This window comes from Moschus berezovskii, chromosome 8 (assembly GCF_049115385.1).
Source record: "Moschus berezovskii isolate FMDL1 chromosome 8, NW_MosBer_1.0, whole genome shotgun sequence".
NCBI lineage: Eukaryota > Metazoa > Chordata > Mammalia > Artiodactyla > Moschidae > Moschus > Moschus berezovskii.
The window spans coordinates 6,539,487-6,557,917 of NC_142467.1; positions in this window are offsets into that span (position 1 = coordinate 6,539,487).

Consider the following 18,431-nt stretch of genomic DNA (forward strand, 5'->3'; position numbering starts at 1 on the left):
CCCACCTCTTACTAAGATGAGAACACCAAAGGTGCCTTCTTCACACTGTCCATTTTCTTAATCTTCATACATAGAAAAGCTGCTTTCAGTTTCACTAGAAAAACAAGAAAAGGTATTATGGACTCAACATACATTGCACAACAGAAAGAACTGTGTGTATTCAACCTCTTCCAGCCATAAAGGTTTCAAAGCTGCCTTCTTTTTCCAGTCAGATATTTTGCTGCTTGACATTGCTGATTTCTACAACTCCCTATAAATTACTTCATTTCCTAACATCTGAGGATATAAAACACCTTGGAAGTCTGCTTCCAATTTTCATAAGGTTGGGACCCCCTTTATATATACATACATAGACAGGCACACAAACACTGGTATACACCCAGGCAAGCATACTCATTATTTAAAAATATAGTCATGATTGTATAAATTGCAAAGTCAACCAACAGAAAAATTAAAAGCAAAAGCAAACAAAATCTTCTGGGGGAAGAAGGAAGTGAAGAAAGAGAATTACTGTATGTGTGTGACATCCTCAGCTCCTCACAGGGGAACTTCTTTTGACAGTCTCTGTAAGTTTACACCTTGCAACGATCTCTGGGACACAGGAAGTCGCACCAGATGAAAATCAGGGAATGTCAGAATTATCTTTTGGTCTTGGATCTGAGGTTCACACCGAACAGGAATAGACTGCTTTCATCAACTCAGCAGTTTCTGTAAACTCTGATGTTGTTCAGTCGCTAAGCCACGCCTGACTCTTTGCGACCCCATGGACCGCAGTAAGTTTGGCTTCCCTGTCCTTCACTATCTCTTGGAGTTTGCTCGGATTTATGTCCATTGAGTTGGTGATGCCATCCAACCATCCCATCCTCTGTCACCCCATTTCTCCCACCATCAATCTTTCCCAACATCACGGTCTTTTTCAATGAGTTGCTCTTCTCATCAGGTGGCCAAAGTGTTGGAACTTCAGCATCAGTCCTTCCAATGAATATTCAGAGTTGATTTCCTTTAGGATTGACTGACTTGATCTTCTTGCAGTCAAAGGGACTCTCAAAAGTCTTGTCCAACACCACAATCCAAAAGCATCAATTTTTCAATACTCAGCCTTTATGGTCCAACTCTCACACCTACACATGACCACTGGAAAAATGAGTTTTGACAATATGGACCTTTGCTGACAACATGATGTCTCTCCTGTTTAATATGCTGTCTAGGTTTGTCATAGCTTTTCTTCCAAAAAGCAAGCATCTTTTAATTGCATGACTGTAGTCACCATCCTCAGTGATTTTATAAATCCTGTAATCTTCATTTTTAAATAATTTTCAAAATTTGGATCAAAGATTATTGCATTCGTATTAAAATATAATTATCTAGGAATATATTTATAAACATGTTGATAGACTATGTAAACTCATCTACTGATCCCCAATTACGACTAATGTTTATAAATAAGCCAAGAATACTTAAGATAATCATCTCATTTAGCTATAACTACATCCTGGTATATGTAAAGTTTCTGAAGAATTAATTATGATGTTTATTGTTGCTTCATGACTTGAGTAAATTTTTGGTTCTCTGACTTAAAAAGTAACATCAAGAAATAATTATGTTCACTTGCTTTTGGTTGTAATAAGTATATGTGGAAGAATTTAAGATAATAAGCACAATTATATGAAAGAAATACATTATTGAAAGGAAACACAATGATATGAGATTGAAGAGCTATTTCTAACCAATATGTTATATTACCTCAAAACTGTATAATTTATATATGAGATTAATTTTATTTCAGAATATATGCTATGAATACTGCGTACCAATATCAGATGCAGTTGAAAAGTAGAGCTTTTGTGCCTATAAGATAAGGAATTATCAGACAGAAATGATCTATCAATTACCTTAAATCATGGGCATGCCATCAAAAATAAAAATTTACACATTGTTTTAAAACACATAGGCCAAAATTAAATCCTTAGTGTATTACCTAATTTAATTTTTTAATGTTAATTTTAAAAGCTTTCTTTATGTTTAATTTTATAAACAGATTTTTTAAATTTATTTGAGAGGTGAAATATGATTCTGTCTTACTTTCTCCTTTCAACTTCTCCTTCCATTTCCTTGTCTGCCTATTTCTTTTCCACAATCCTTGTTCATGTTTTCACAAGTTTCTTTCATTCCAAGTATTGGAAAATGTTATATATATATATATACACACACACACACATACATACACATATACATATATAAAGAAAGTTAATACTGTTGTTATGCAAGCAAATAAAGATTCAGGAATTAATTGAAAACATTTGATAACAATATCAGTCTTCTAATCCTGAGGAAGCCTAACCTATGATACTTGTACATAGATTTACACAAGTAAGGGTAGAAAATAAATTATGACAAGGTAGAAATGGTCAGTGCTGTGTGTTTTGTTTTTGTTTTTTGCCAGTCTTTTTCATATATGAACTTGATTGAAACTACCCATGAAGATTGTTTTATTTGGTAGTGGCAAATGGCATTGAGTAACTGAGTAACATCAGAATTCTGACATACTCACCCATGAAATTTTCATAAACTAGGTTTTGATTAATGTATATTTACATCTGTGATATCCTGCAACCCCTGTATTGGAAGGGCAGAGTCTTAACAACTAGACCACCAGGGAAGTCCCTAATATGTGTGATATGAATATAATATTACTAAATTAATCACTGCTTCTCTCCCAAATGTTTACTATATATTATAAATTATCCTAAGGATGTTGAGAAACATAAATATCAGAAAAAGTCAACAGAAAAGCTAAGGAGGAAATTAATATTATTTGTAACTATTTAACATGTATACTCAGAGATTATAAGAGTAAAAAACCAAGAGATTGAAGGCAGTTACCATAATACAAAGTCACAATTTCTTGCTCAGTTCACAGACTCAATGAGATAATTATATCCCAAAGAGGAAGGACTCTGCAGTACTGTGCCAAGAATCTACCATAACAATTCATAAAGTTGGATTTTGGTGTTCTTGTTTTGTTTGTTTGTTTTTTAATGGGCTTATGCCCATTTACTCAAGTGACTGAATATTGTAGAAGGAGGAGGGTGGATACTCAGACCTTACAAGGACTAAGCCCCAGGATCCAAGCAGACCTTAATACCTGCAGATCCAAAGCATCATCCTTGTACCCTTGTTAGTGGCTGGCAGACATCAGATTCTACCTAAATACACTAACAATGGGTAGTGAATAGTCAAAATAACAAATCTATACATTTTCAAACCTTCCTACTGATCCTTATGTATAATGTTCCTGGTTCCCAGCACCACTATTTGCCTGTTGCCTAAACCAGGACCCCTGTGTGTCATCCTTAACTCCCCGCTAACTCTTACTCTCAATCAGTCATTCACATCTTTTCGTTCTACTGTTTGTGTGTGTGTGTGTGCCTCGAACTGACCAAACCGGTATCATTTCCTGTTAGGCCTCCTTCCAATCTCAGGGTTTCAAAATATATTCCAAAGCCATGATGGATAAATGTATCTTAGATACAAATTTACACACCTCTCTTTCCTGCCAAAAATCTTTCAGTGGCTCCAACAGCACTTAGGACGCATTCCAAACTCGTTCGTTTTGCCTGTAAGAACTTTCATAGACTGGCCCCCATCTAGCTTTCAAACTTCACCTTTTAGCACTGACTCCCTCCTAAAAACTGCAGCTCCCATCTGAGAATCTGTGCTCCCACCATGTCAGAACACTTAAGTTCCTCATCTTCCTCCTGGAAGCTTTCCACAGTCCTGACAGCTAGATAAAGTGCACTCATATGTAGCCTCGCATCATCCAAGTCTTATCCTATCTGAGCAATAATTATGCTTAAACATTAGTATATTTACTTTTCTCTCCCATTAAACTATTTTATTTATCTAGTACCTAGTATTTTCCCAGACACACACATGTTAGATATCCAGCAGATGGTTTTTTTTAAGTGAAATGGTATTTCAAAACATTCTAAACTCCTTGAAAGAAAGATAAAGTTCACTTTCAGAGATTTATTACCTCACATTAACTCAAATGGAGGAAATATCACATGCAAATAAATCAGGGTTCACAATTTAAGTGTAATTTAAGTGTAAACATGGAATTAATAGAAGTAATGATCTCACTGAAACCAGTAAGTGATTTTTCTTCCCTCTTTACTCCAGACTGTGGAAGTGAGTGTTTAAAATGAATATCTGAATGAAATTTAGAACGGTAAAGTCCTTGACCAAAAATTTTACTATTTGTGTTTGTTTTATGTTGGATTATCAGGCTCACACATAGTCTTCATATCAAACCTCAGCACTGTATTTTAGTTTGCATTATCTTTGCCAGCCCAAATAAAAGCCACAGCATTTGAGAACTTAGAGGGGCAACTCTATTCCACAAAATGCTCAGCTACTTAATTAACATGAGACTGGTCATTCTAGACTCAAAACTGTGCATCCAGTCCTGTCTTAGACATTCGACATTTAGGAAACCCCTCCTCTAAGTATAATATCTTTATTCTCTCTCCTATGCCCTTTGGGTACACCATTTTTTTTATACTCCTACCAAGGATATACACTTTTCCTCTGAGTGTGTTGTGCTCTTATTCCTGCAGTTCCATCCGGTTTCACAGCTGGATGAGGCTGCATGTTAAGACATTTCAACTCATGAGTGTGGGGAAGGGAGGGGAGAAAGAGACTTTGGCAAGTTTTGGGGAAAATAATATTTTTTAAAAAAATTACATCTTTCTTCATAACATTTTTGTTAGACTCTTTCCTAAGTGTTACTTTAAAGAATGGAATGCATGCCTAATGGACAGCAAGTGATGTCCACCAAATTAATAAGCATAACTGAAAATTAGGGAGTCAGAATATGACACTATTTCAGCTTTTTAACCCAGTAGTGGTGAGATTTAATCTGAGTTACTTGGATTTGTTAAGCTTCAGTTTCTTCATATGTAAAATTAGGTTAATGCTACCTACTCCATCAGTTTTTTTTTAATTAGAAATATATATATTGATCCATATAATGCACTTAATTGTGTGTCTGATACAGAACAAAAGGCGAGGAATATAACATCTGTTATGATTAATAATTTTCCTCTCTTCTAGACCCGGGCTCTAGCCAGCAGTGGTTGTACTTCAGAACACCCCTCCGTTCAAACGCCTGCTAGTTGTCATCCGGTGGCCGACTTTGTAATAGCAAACGTCAGATGTGCTCTGGCTGTCCCATTGCTCTCTGCTGCGACCTGGGAGGCACGACTGGTGTTCGTCTTGCTGCTGCCAGCGCTGCTGCCCCTAAAAGACAGATTTAGATGAGTGTGCTACTGGATGGCACAGACAGACGATGACTCCGCCTTTAACCTGGGTCTGTGTTGGTGAGGGCAGGGAACTAATTTGAATGCAGAATTGGTTATAAGAACTAAAATAGTCTCAGAAAAACAAAATACTTCAAGATTTATGGAGAAGAGACCCAGAACAAATATCCCCTTATACAGAAATATCAATAGTGACACATAGAAGGAATAGCTTTAAACATGCATAATATCACTGTAGGCGATATGACAAAGTGTACTGGAAAATATTCAGTCAACTTGATCAATATATGCAGCAAAAGTATCAGATTGAGATCCCGAAATAATTTTTCTCTAATCATATAATCAATTCGATCAAGTTAATCCTACATTTTCAGTGATCCAATTCATTTTCATTGTTTATATATGTAGTGACATCTAACAGTTTTAACTTGGGTTATTTGGGAAGGTAATGGTAAAACTGCTATGATTTCCTTGTCTTCTCCACAAAACAATAAATCACTTTTTAATCCTTCTCTTCTAAATTGCCTGTTCAAATTTAGTTTATGCTAGGTTTGTGTGAAGAATGTTTGTCCTAACCCTCAAGGTGCTCAGGAAGCCTGGAAAGGATCTTTGGGGATCCTGTACAGATAGTTTACTAAATTCTCCTGACACTTAAACAGCTCCAATATTCTAAGGAGGGAAGAGTGTCCTTTAGGGTTTGCTAGTTGGTCACTCATTGGTCCTGTCTTAAGATTCATTTTAGGACTGTCCAGTTAGAGGGGAAGAAGAAGAGGTGAACCCAAATCTGTAACAGTGTTGATGCTCTGAAATCCTTTACAGTTCAAAAAATTACCTTTGAAAAATGATGGTATTTGCATGTATCAGTGGTTAATCTGGAGAAATAGATCAAAGTTGGTTCTGCTATTTCCACTATGACATAAACGTTTACTAATGCCCAAAATGTTTGGGAGGAAGCATTCAGTATACATCAGTAACATCATTCCTATTAGATGCTCATAGGAGACCCAGTCTTATGTGTAAAGCATTTTTAGTTTTTCCATCGAGTCCATAAGAAAATTAAATTGGATATGCATCATTAATTTTTCTCTCTCAGATGCTTTAAGCTCTTGTGTTGTCCAGAAAACCCTCTGTCTTGAACTACCCACCTTTCCTATCCTAGAGCCTATAGTATAGACAATATCACATTTTTAAGACTTTCTGATCTATTGGATGAAACTTACGAAGTTAAAAATCTTCAGATAAACACACCTCTAAGCAAATATTTGTGTTTTCATGTTGATAAATTTTCAGAGCATAAATGTAATTATTTTAATGGAATATGCTTCTCTTTGCCTGTCTTATGAAAGAGACTTTTTGCATCTATAGTAAATGAACAGAAAGGCGGGGAGTGGGGGAAAGAATGGTAGGAAAAGTAACTCTGATATTACCTACACATATATTCTCTTTGTGACCCTCAAAGTTAATTATTTCTCTCTAAATGCATTTGCAAAACCAATTTATTTGAGAAACCTTGATAAAAGACCTTACAAATGATATGTTCTGGTGACTGACTCTAAACTTTCTACCCCTTACTCACAGTATTGATAATTTTGATGGATAAAAATGTGCTAGATAGAGGTCGAATTTAGGTGGCTTCAAGCCTATAAAAAGAAGCCTAATTTCATTTTTGAGTAGATGGAATGGCCTGAGTGGCCTTAAAAGTCATTGCCGTTTTATATGAGGCTTGGCAAATTCCCAGTCCTCTGATAGGGACTCATGCATAGGCATAGAGTACAAAGGCCCCGTGCAGGTCGAGATGATCTCAGTATTTATGTTTGGCACCAACAGTCCATGAAAAATAAATGACTTATCTGAGCAGGTCCTTCATATTTTTAAGAAGTCATTTCACTTCAGCCATATTTCAGGTTAAGAGCTATTAAGGTCTTTAGTGTACTTAGATGCTTGCATTCCAGTTAATTTCTACATCATTAATTCATGGTATCTGTCTCTTTTGTTTTAAATAGCTATTTATGTGGAGATAAATGCTGATTTCATTAGGAGGTTAAAAAAAAAATTCTTCGCTAGATATTATTCTGAGTAGGGCCACTCATTCCTCTTTCTTGATTAGAGCTGGTTACACATAATGGCTTTTACAAGGATTCTCAAGTCTATCAGAAGTCTGAAGATACCAGAAACTATTTTTTTTTCTTTTTCGCGTGTTAATGTTGCTCATATAGTCAAATCCAGACTGTAAAACTGTGCCTCTCCACGTGCACGGTCTATTCTGCTCTTCTTCACCTGTTTTTCTTCCCTTCAGACATACTATACTTACCTTTTCAAACTAAATTGATTTCATTAACTTCCATCCTTCCACAAACATAAATTGCTACCCTCTCCCAAATCATACAGAGCCACATAAAACCTACACTTGTGAGATACTTGGCTGACTATTTTGAGGCTTTCCCAGTCATTCACACTACGGAAATATCCACTCCATCTGCAAATGATATTTAGTGTGGAATACTAAAATTGAAATGCTTGTTAAGAATTTAGAGGACCAAGGAGAAAACACACGCATACACACACCACTGTAAATGGTACTTTTATTCTCCTCAAGGAGCTTGCAGGTAAGTAGGATGGATAAGATAAAGATCAAGTATATGAAAAATGCTGTGAGCAGTTTTAGGGTGTTTTGCTGTCTTTTTTAAGGGATCATGTAGAATAGCCTAGAACCCCGCTGTACTCAGTGTTGTCTCCAAACCAACAGTGTTGGTATCCCTTGGTAACTGGTTAGAAATGAAGAATCTTGAGGTCTCAAGATTGAAACCCAGTTAATCAAAATTTGCACTTTTAACAATATCCATGGTTAAACCCTATGCACATTTTAAGTTGAGAAAGTCTGCGTTGGAGCTATTAGGTTCTAAGAGGAAATCAAAAGCCTATGTATGGAAATGAAAATATTGGACCTGAATTTAAATACAGCAATAAAGAGGGCAGGAGCATAATACCAAAGTTACGTCAAGTGTACAAAGAAAGGCACTGTCTTGTCTATAGCTTACTTGATTTGGATAGTATATGCATAAGCCGTATGGAATGATACCAAGGTAATAAGCTTGTCTTTAATATTTGATAAAGTCAGAAAATGACATATAGGACTGCAGAAAGATGTGGGTACTGTTGTCTTTTCTTCCCTCCCGCCACTCCCCGCCCCACCTGGGAAGTTGGATGCCAGACAAGGAGTGGTTCAGTTCAGTTCAGTTGCTCAGTCGTGTCCGACTCTCCGCGACCCCATGAATTACAATCTAGTAATGAGGTAGAAACTTAATAATAAATTAGGAAGTCTGTAGTTATAAATAGAGACTGTCTTAGCCTATTCTGGATATAATAAATACACAGAATGGGTAGCTTATAAACAACAGATATTTATTTCTCACATTTCTGGAGGCTTGGAAGTCCAAGATCAGGGCTTTGACAGGTCACATCCTGGTGAGATTGTTCTTCCTGGTTCATAGCCAGTACCTTGTTGCCTTCTTCCACCATGTAAAGGACCTCTGTGGGTCTTTTTTATCAAAATATGGATCCCATTCATGAGGCCTCTACCCACATGTCCTAATCACACCCCAAAAGCCCCACGTCCCAATACCATCATCTTAGAGAAGGTAGGAATTCAACACCACAATACTGGGGAGACACTGACATGCAGGCTATAGCAGATACCCTCAGAGATATTAGGCAGATCCATTTTCTACTTGTGATCCTGTTAGTTCTATCTTAGATTGGTAGGTGTGAAAATCATGCATTTCATATTTGAGAAATGGTGGCCCCTAAGTTTCTTTTCATCTTCCATTATTCAGATATAGGAATTTTATTCTTCCTCTATAGTATTATATGCTATGAATCTGGATTCTTGTCAGAAACTTTCTTTTTAACTATTGTACTGCAGAAAATGGTGCTCTGGGAAATTAAAAGTGTTCAATTAATATTAAAAAAAAAATCTTAGCTGCCAAAACTGTGCAAGTTTATGGAGAGAGCTATGAGAATATGCTGATATCATTAATTTTGTATAAAAATTTGGATTTCTAATAACCAAACACATAATACTTTCCATATTAATGTACTAATATAATCCTCCTATGTGCATATATATATATATATATTTTTTTTTTTAAAGCAACAAAGACCAGTTTTTGAACTGAAAAGTTTTGATTTTCAAAGTTTAAAATACTTTACATATATCTTCAAAAGTAAGTACTGATCCAGGTCCTACCTGAGGAAAAGGTTATGTCACCAACATAAAGAAGTCACCAAAAGACATACACATTTCCTGTTTGCTTTTTTGAACAAGACTTTTTTTATATTATGAAAGTTAATGATTATAGTCTAACGCTGGATGATCATTAATGAATATGTCACTATGCCTCACAAGATGTACTCATCTGCTTGGTCTGGACTTTGATCTAAATACATGTCTAGAAATGAAACTAACAATCATATTTCATGGATCTACATCCTCCATAAGAAACTGTATAAATCAAGGATGCTAGTAGAAAAGCTGCTATCTCCCTCACTCAACTCTGAATTCAACCCAAAACATATTCTCAGCATATAAATGATTTAAATACTGGTCTAAGTAATTAAGGTATCAAAGTAATAATACAAGTCCTTTAGAAACTATGAATGGAAACAAGTATTTTCAAGTAATTGCTAGGCAAATCAGGCTGCTACAAATACTTCAACAGTGAAATTTTAAGTTGACCAAGAGAAAACAGAAAATTCTTCACAGAGGTAATATTTAATAAATATCTTGATAGTCTGGTAGGATAGCAAAAGTCAGAAAAGTGTTGTTGAACCTAATTTCATGTGCCTGGTACACCGTGAGGCCAAACAAACAAAAATGATGGAGTTTGGAGTAGAGAAAGGTTTATGGCAAGGGCCAAGCAAACAGAACGGATGGCTCATGCTCAAAAGGCCAAACTTACTGATGGTTTTCAGGGAAGAATTTTTAAAGGCAAAAATTGGGGTTAGGGTGGAAAGGTGTGTGCCTTTCTTCTGACTGGTTGGTGGTGTGGTAGGAGAGTGGTGTTCAAGGAATCTTACGCAAGCCTTCCTTCACCTAGGTGAGAACTTTAGTTTCGGCAGAAGAGCTCAAAGGCTCTAGCTTTATGCCCTCCTCGGAGGGGCTCTGACTCTGCGCTATTGCCACACTCGTGTTTCTTGTTTCTTGGCTGCTTTTCTCTTGTTTCTGTATTCCCTCACTTCCCTAATGAGCAACTGTTAGAATCTGCCCTTTGGAACTCCAGGAAGGTCTAGGAGGCTGACGCTTTTTTCCTATAACCCAGAAACAGGGCACATTGGAAGGCTTTTGCATCAAGCAGGGCCCCACAGGTTTTAAAAGAGGGAAACAGACTTTTCAATTCCCTTCATTAATTCAGCTTAGCCCAAGAGCTATAAGCAATCATGGCACATGCAGGAAATGACAAAGTTCTGATGTTTGCTGGTGGGGGAAATGCTGCTTGAAGAGGAGTGATGGAGGAAAAATGGAGGGGAAAAAGCTGCTAAAAATGGGAGAATGGGTTTAGGGAGTGGGCTATTGTGATGCACAATAAGAAATAATATGTTTGGTTTTTGTCTCTGTGCCTGGTATAAAGCTCCTAAAAACCTTAAAATTTCCTAAGTGATAAGAGCAATAAAGGTGAACAGATAGTCTTTTATTATTCAAGACAAGATCTTTCCACCACACCTGAATTTATGTTAATGAAGTGATTGTGGAAAACCTCAGGGATAGGCGCTTATGGGAGTGAGTGAAGTCCCTCAGTTATGTCCTGCTCTTTGAGACCCCGTAGACTGTAACCCACTAGGCTCCTCTGTCCGTGGGTTTTTCCAGGCAAGAGTACCGGGTTTCGATCCCTGAGTACCAGAGTGGGTTGCCATTTCCTTCTCCAGGGGATCAAACCCCGGTTTCCTGCATTGCAGGCAGACACTTTACCCTTTGAGCCATCAGGGATGCCCTTATGGGAGAGGAAGTAACTATTTAATAAGACAGTTGGAACTTCCAACCCCATCCCCTAATTCTAAGGAGGGAAGAGTGGCTAGAGGTTGAATAAATCATCAATCACAGTGATTAATCAGTCACGCCTGTATAATGTAGCCTCCATGAAAAACACTAACCAAAGGGGTTCAGAGAACTCCAGATTGCTGAACACAGGGAAGTGCTAGGAAAATGGCTCACCTGGAGACAGTTTGGACATTCTGCACCCCTTCCCACATACTCTGCCCCATGCATCTGACTTCCATCTGCCTATGCCTTTATTGTATTCTTTTATTGTTCAGTTGTTCAGTCGGGTTCGACTCTTTGTGACCCCATGAACCGCAGCATGCCAGGCTTCCCTGTCCTTCACTATTTCATAGAGTTTGCTCAAACTCATGTCCATTGAGTTTGTGATGCCATCCAACCATCTCATCTTCTGTCATCCCCTTTACCTCCTGCCTTCAATCTTTCCCAGAATCAGGGTCTCTTCCAATGAGTTGGCTCTTCTCATCCGGTGGCCAAATTAGTGGAGCTTCAGCCTCTGCATCAATTCTTCTAATGACTATTCAAGATTGATTTCCTTTAGGATAGACTAGTTTGATCTCTTTGCAGTCCAAGGCACTATCAAGAGTCGTCTCCAGTGTCACAATTCAAAGGCACCAATTCTTTGGTGCTCAGCCTTTCTTATTGTCCAGTTCCCACATCCATACATGACTACTGGAAAAATTATAGCTTTGCCTATATGGAACTTGTTGGCAAAGTAATGTGTTTACTTTTTAACACACAGTCTACGTTTGTCATAGCTTTTCTTCCAAGGAGCAAGTGTATTTTGAATCCATGACTGCAGTCACCATCTGCAGTGGTTTTGGAGCCCAAGAGAATAAATTCACTGTTTCCATTTTTCCCCATCTATTCGCCATGAAGTGACGGGACCAGATGCCATGATCTTAGCTTCTGAATGTTGAGTTTTAAGCCAGCTTTTTCACTCCCCTCTTTCACTTTCATCAAGAGGCTCTTTAATTCCTCTTTGCTTTCTGCATATCTGAGGTTATAGATATTTCTCCTGGCAATCTTGTTTCCAACTTGTGCGTCATTGAGCCCAGGATTCTTTTATAATAAACTGCCAATCTAATAAGTAAACCATTTTCCTGAGTTCTGTGAAATGCCCCAGGAAATTATCAAACCTAATGAGGGATTTGTAGAAATTTCTAATATATAGGCAGTCAGAAGCACAGATGACAATCCAACCTTGAGATTCATGTCTGAAGTGAGGAAGAGTGTTAACCTGTGGGCTCTACTTTAAATCCAGGAGTTAGTGTCCTATTTGAGTTAAATTGTAGATACCTAGTTGAGCTCTTCCAAAAGTTGGAGAACTGCTTGGTATGGAAATCCCCACCTATCTGGTTTTGTTATCCCAGAAGTGGGTTCACCACTTGCTGAGTTTGGAGTCAGAAGACAGAAGTATTTATTACTTGCAGCAAGTAAGGAGAACATCAGGGATCTCTCCCAAAGCAGCGTCTGCCCATCAGCAAATTTGGGGAAGTTTTAAGCATGTTGATGAGGGGCATTGAACAGAGAATTCAGCATCATACAATCAGGGATGACTGAATTCATCCCTGAAGTCCAGGCTTCAGCTGATTGAAGTCAGGAGGGTCAATATTATAATTCCATCCTGAATGGAGGCCTTCGTACTGCCAAACTCAGAGATGTATTAGTATGTATATCTCCAGGCTACACTATTGTTTTCCGATTCCTCCTCCCTTTTTTCTGCATCCTCTACCACTAAGGTAATTAACTACTGAGACCTGTTCAAGGACAGGTATTGTGGCCAGGCTTAGAACAAAAAATGACTCAGGCCCAAATGGCTTATTTTATGTCTAAAAAAAAGAGAAGGCAACTCTAGTTCTTTTCCTCTGGGGACCCACTACCCTGTCTGCCTACAGATTCAGAAGTACAGTGTCAGATATATTGAGTCTGGTAGTTATAGAAAAGCAGAGTAGGAAATAGAGTTTTTCCCTTCAGGGAGAAAAGTTCTACAAATAAGCAGCAATGGTACATGCTATTGTGATAGTTTAGACAAGATATCTTAAAGAACTACTTTGTTTAAACGGGTTCAATAGAGAATGGAGAAGAAAAATTAGAGAAAGCAAGTTTAAGCTATTTTTTTTTTTTTCAAGGATTGCAGTTGTAAAGGTCAGCTTCTCTGTACAAGGGCGCCTAGTCAAATCTCAGAGACAGAGTTTTGGTTGAAGTAGAAAACTATAGCTTTATAACTTTGCCAAGCAAAGAAAGACATGGTGGAATCTTACCACGAAAAACTGTTTGTTTTCACTAGAAGAGGACAGTGAGAAGTTTTATAGTAATGGTTCAAAGAGGGTATTGTTAGGTAGTTAGAATAGGAAAAAGGAGTCCAGAATGACGGTGGTGAAAAGACAAAGAAGGGAAAAGCCCCCCAAATAGAACAAACAAAGGTCCGAGGACCAGAGTGAGGACCTCAGATGAAGCAAACAGCACCCCTGGCTAGCCCAATTTACACAGGACACGCTCCAGGGTAGGAGAAAAAAAGAAAAAAAAAACATATAAAAAGAGGAGCCAAAATTGGGCTGGTGGTTTCTCTACTCTTTAGTCTTTCGGGCTGACCCGCCCTCATGCCTCAAGGATGTATTTTCCTTTGCTTTCTAAATAAAACTGAGCTGTAACATAGAGCTGTAACACTGGTCTGTCCAAGGAAATTACACAGGGCTGTCACACTGGTCCGTCTGTCATTTCAAATTTTTGTTGCAACAAGACAGAACTGAGAAAATTACAAACTCCCCTGACAGTACGGTTGGCTAGTGGACATACTTCTGATGGGTTGGTGGTGAAGTTAAGTACAAGTCAGCATCATCAACCTTCAGGTTCCAACTAGTCTGAGGTCTAAATGCTTGTGGGCAGCATGCCATCATTAATCATTAACTTCTCCCACCTGGAGGGGGCTTCAGTATCTGCAAAACAGCTCAAAGATATTGTTGTGTGTCCTTTGATGCAGAACCAGGACCTCGCCTCCAACGCTGCACTATTGTTTCCCTTGACTGTCTCTCTCTGGCCTTGCACCCCCTCCTTTCCCTAATTAACAGCTGCTTGAATCTGCCTGTTGGAACTCAGGGAAGTTCACAGAGGCTGAATGAAGGTACTTCCTCTAATCCAAGAAATGGGGGACACAGAAAAGCTTGTGCCCAGGAGCCCCACAAGGCCCTGTTTGGTATAAAACAGGAAAAAACAGAGTGATGGTGTTACCCTAAAACAGGGGCTTCCTTTTAGAAAGTGTTGAGCTGAACGACCCTACAAACCAAAGACTAGAACAGGTTTGTTGCTTAAGCAGCAAGCAAGTAGATCGTAATATGAAGAGCTGGTAGAACAGGAAATTCTCTTACTTGCTTCAGTTTTCTCTCTGATTTAGAATAAAATAGTATCAACGTATAATGAGAATGGGGGAAGGAAGTTGTAGCTTTTAGAGACGAACAGAAAATATGGGATCCTGTTTCACAGAAAAGACAAGAGGCTAAGCATCAAAGCCCCCTTTTGGTGATTAATTACTAATGTAGAGTGAGACTGGAAACACCACAGTGCATTATTTGGGGAGAAAGTTTAACTGGCTGAAACAAGGATAAGGTAACTCATTAGATATAACTAGGATGCATGGCAGAAGCAAATTGTGCAGAGATAGAGAAGCAAGGGCAGGAAGAGTATGTGCAGTAGCATATTCAAAGTGACTGGCAAGAGAATAACATTAGCTTAAAGGAAATAAAGTCCGTGGGGAGAGAGATGAGAGGTGAATAAAAGTGATTGCAATGCTAGATTTAAACTTCTATTGGATTAAAAAGATTTGCTGTCAATGGAGAGCTAGAGTGTGATTTGGGGGACGTATTGATGTGATAATGCACTGGCTGAGGTAGGATTGAGGACAAGGTCTTTGGATGAAATTAGATCATGTGGCTGATAGGATATTGGATGTATTATTTACATGGATACCAAGAATAATAACGGGAGTATTGTTGCAGAGGGAGATGGAGACTCAGCTTTTTCACTCTCCTCTTTCACTCTCACAAAGAGGCTCTTTGGCTCCTCTTCACCCTCTGCCATTAGAGTGGTGGCATGTGAATATCTGAGGTTGATATTTCTACCGACAGTCATTATTCAAGCTTGTGATTCATCCAGCCCAGCATTTTATATGATGTATTCTGCATAGACGTTAAATAAGCAGGGTAACAATATATGGCCTTGACATATTCCTTTCTCTATTTTCAACCAGTCTGTTGTTCCATGTCCAGTTATAACTGTTGCTTCTTGACCTGCACACAGGTTTCTCAGGAGGCAGATAAGGGGTCTGGTAATCCCATCTTCTTCAGAATTTTCCAGTTTGTTGCGGTCCACACAGTCAAAGGCTTTCATGTCGTCAATGAAGCAGAAATAGATGTTTTCTGGAATTCCCTTGCTTTCTATATGACCCAAAGGATGTTGACAATTTGACCTCTGTTTCCTTTGACTTTTCTAAATCCAGCTTGTACGTCTGGAAGTTCTTGGTTCACCTACTGCTGAAACCTAGCTTGAAGGAGTTTGAGAATTACCTTGTTAGCATGTGAAATGGGTGCGATTGTACAGTAGTTTGCACATTTTTTGGCGTTGCTTTTCTTGGGAATTCAAAGAAAACTAATCTTATCCTATCCTGTGGCCATTGCTGAGTTTTCCAAATTTGCTTTCAAATCCAGTGCAGCACTTTAACAGCATCATATTTTAGGATTTTAAAGAACTCAACTGGCATTCCATCACCTCCACTAGCTTTGTTCATCATAATGCCCTAAGGTCCAGTTGACTTCATACACCAGGATGTCTGGTTCTAGGTGAGTGACCACACCACTGTGGTTTTCTGAGTCATTAAGACCTTTTTCATACTTCCTCTGTGTATTCTTGTCAAAATAGGCAATATTATTAAGAAAGCATCTGAGGAAAAATGCTCAATCTCTTAGAAAATAAGAATAAAAGTGCAAGGAATGAGAGACCATCTTACATCCCAAATCCTTAGTTTGAGTAAATATATGTTTCACAAAACTAAATGTTATAAGGACCTTAACCAAATATACATCTTTTGGGGGCCTGACCAGGAAAGAATCATCTAGATATATCATTTTGAGAAACTGAATTATCCATAGAAAGAGAAGTACAGAATGCCTGTGGCAGCACTTTATGAGAGCAAGAGTTCCTGGAGTCTCTCCAAACTGGTTCATTTCCAGAGGGCCCTTGAAAATCAATATTCTAGGAATCTCTTCTAAAACTATGGTTTGCTTGTTTCTCCTGATATGAAGAAGAGAAACACCTTCCTCAATCTAGTCTTAATCAGGCCATCCAACAGTCTCAGCCTACTTTATCTGAAGGTACTTTATTGAAGGTACTCAATATGTCAAAATTCAAGTCCTCAGCTGTTAGTCCCACATTGATTCCAACCTCAAAGACACATTTCCCTATGCCTGCTCTCCTTATCACACTGCTCCTCCAGGCATGCTCTCCTGCCTCATCTGTCTGAGCCCTCTTTGGTTTCACCCACCCCTCCCAACCCATTTTTATTTTTCCCACTCCCCAGTTTCTTAAATTACTTAAAGACCTTGATTTTGCTCCCCTAGTATTCAGACACTGGGGGTGAGAAGTTAAGTGACTCCAATCACCTCCTCAATTAGTTAAGTTTAAGCCTTGGTCTGTTCTGACTTACATGCCTTGACCCACAACAAACAAACAAAAGTATATAGGTTGCTTACATATATATATATATATAGGACTGAGAGCTGAGACAACAACTTCATCAAAATGTTTTATATAAATTCCAAAAAATGTCAAACCCATGAGACAATTATCTCCTGAATAGCACACAGTGTAACATATTTTATTTATGGCAAATGTGCCTATTAGTATCTGCCTGCTCTCTGAGCTAGGTCCTATTATCCAGCCAATGCCATTAGCCCTTATCAATTCTTCAAATAAGCTATCTTTTTTTCTCACTTTAACTACTCTATGACCTCTGATTTCAAATTTTCAGACAGTAGATGAAGCAAAAAGTCTTTAACAAGGTGTTACATTTGTAAGCTTAGGGGTCAAATTTTAGCACTAAAAGGAATCTATGACCTTCCTTTCTCACAGAATACCCCAAAATACTTGGAATCAGAAGCTGAGAGATTTGGCACAAACCTAAAATATTTGACTCTCACAGCAGATCATTTGTGGGTGAACTTTGTGCCTGTTGATGCTGCCATATGGACCCCAAAGGAAGGTCATGGGAGCTCCTGGAATTCACATGTTCTGGTCTGGGAAATAACCAGAACTCTAGACTATCTTACCAAAACGATAAACAGCACCCCAGTGAGGGGTCATCTACAATTATACAACATTGGACATGATTCTGGTTTCCCCAGGATACAGCTGGGCCTTGATCAGTGTTCCCTGAACTCCCTGTTGTCTATGCCACCGCAGAAAATATTTAGACCACAAACCAGCAAATTTGCTGCAACAGCTCTTCTGTCCTCATTCTACTAGCTAAGGACGCTTTGAGTCCAAAATTCTGAATCCTCTGAATTTATCTCCTTCAAACCTCCAGTCTAGTTTTTACTTTCTTAACGAACTATTAAGCCTTTTCATTTTTCTTCTATGTTCTTTGGTGCGTGAGCCCGCGTGTTGCATGGTGTGCTTCATCCCCAACCCAGCTTTATTGAGGTATAATTAGCAGAGACAAGGAACAAATATTTAAAGTGTGCAATGTGGTGGCCTAGCGACCTCTTTTCTGCCCTCTGTTTATTCTATGCCTGCTTATTGGCATGCATTTGACTTTTTTTGTTTTTTCCCAGATTCCACAAATAAGTGGTACCATGTGGTATTCATCTTCTCACATGTGACTTATTTCACCTTGCACAGTGGCTTTCAGGTTCATTCTGGGCTCTGTTGTCACAAATAACAAGGTTTACTTTTTTGTTTAAGGGTGATTAATGTTACATACTGTGTGTGTGTGTGTGTGTGTGAGAGAGAGAGAGAGAGACAGAAGTTTTTACTTTTATCCTTCCATCCGTTGATGGGAAACTGGA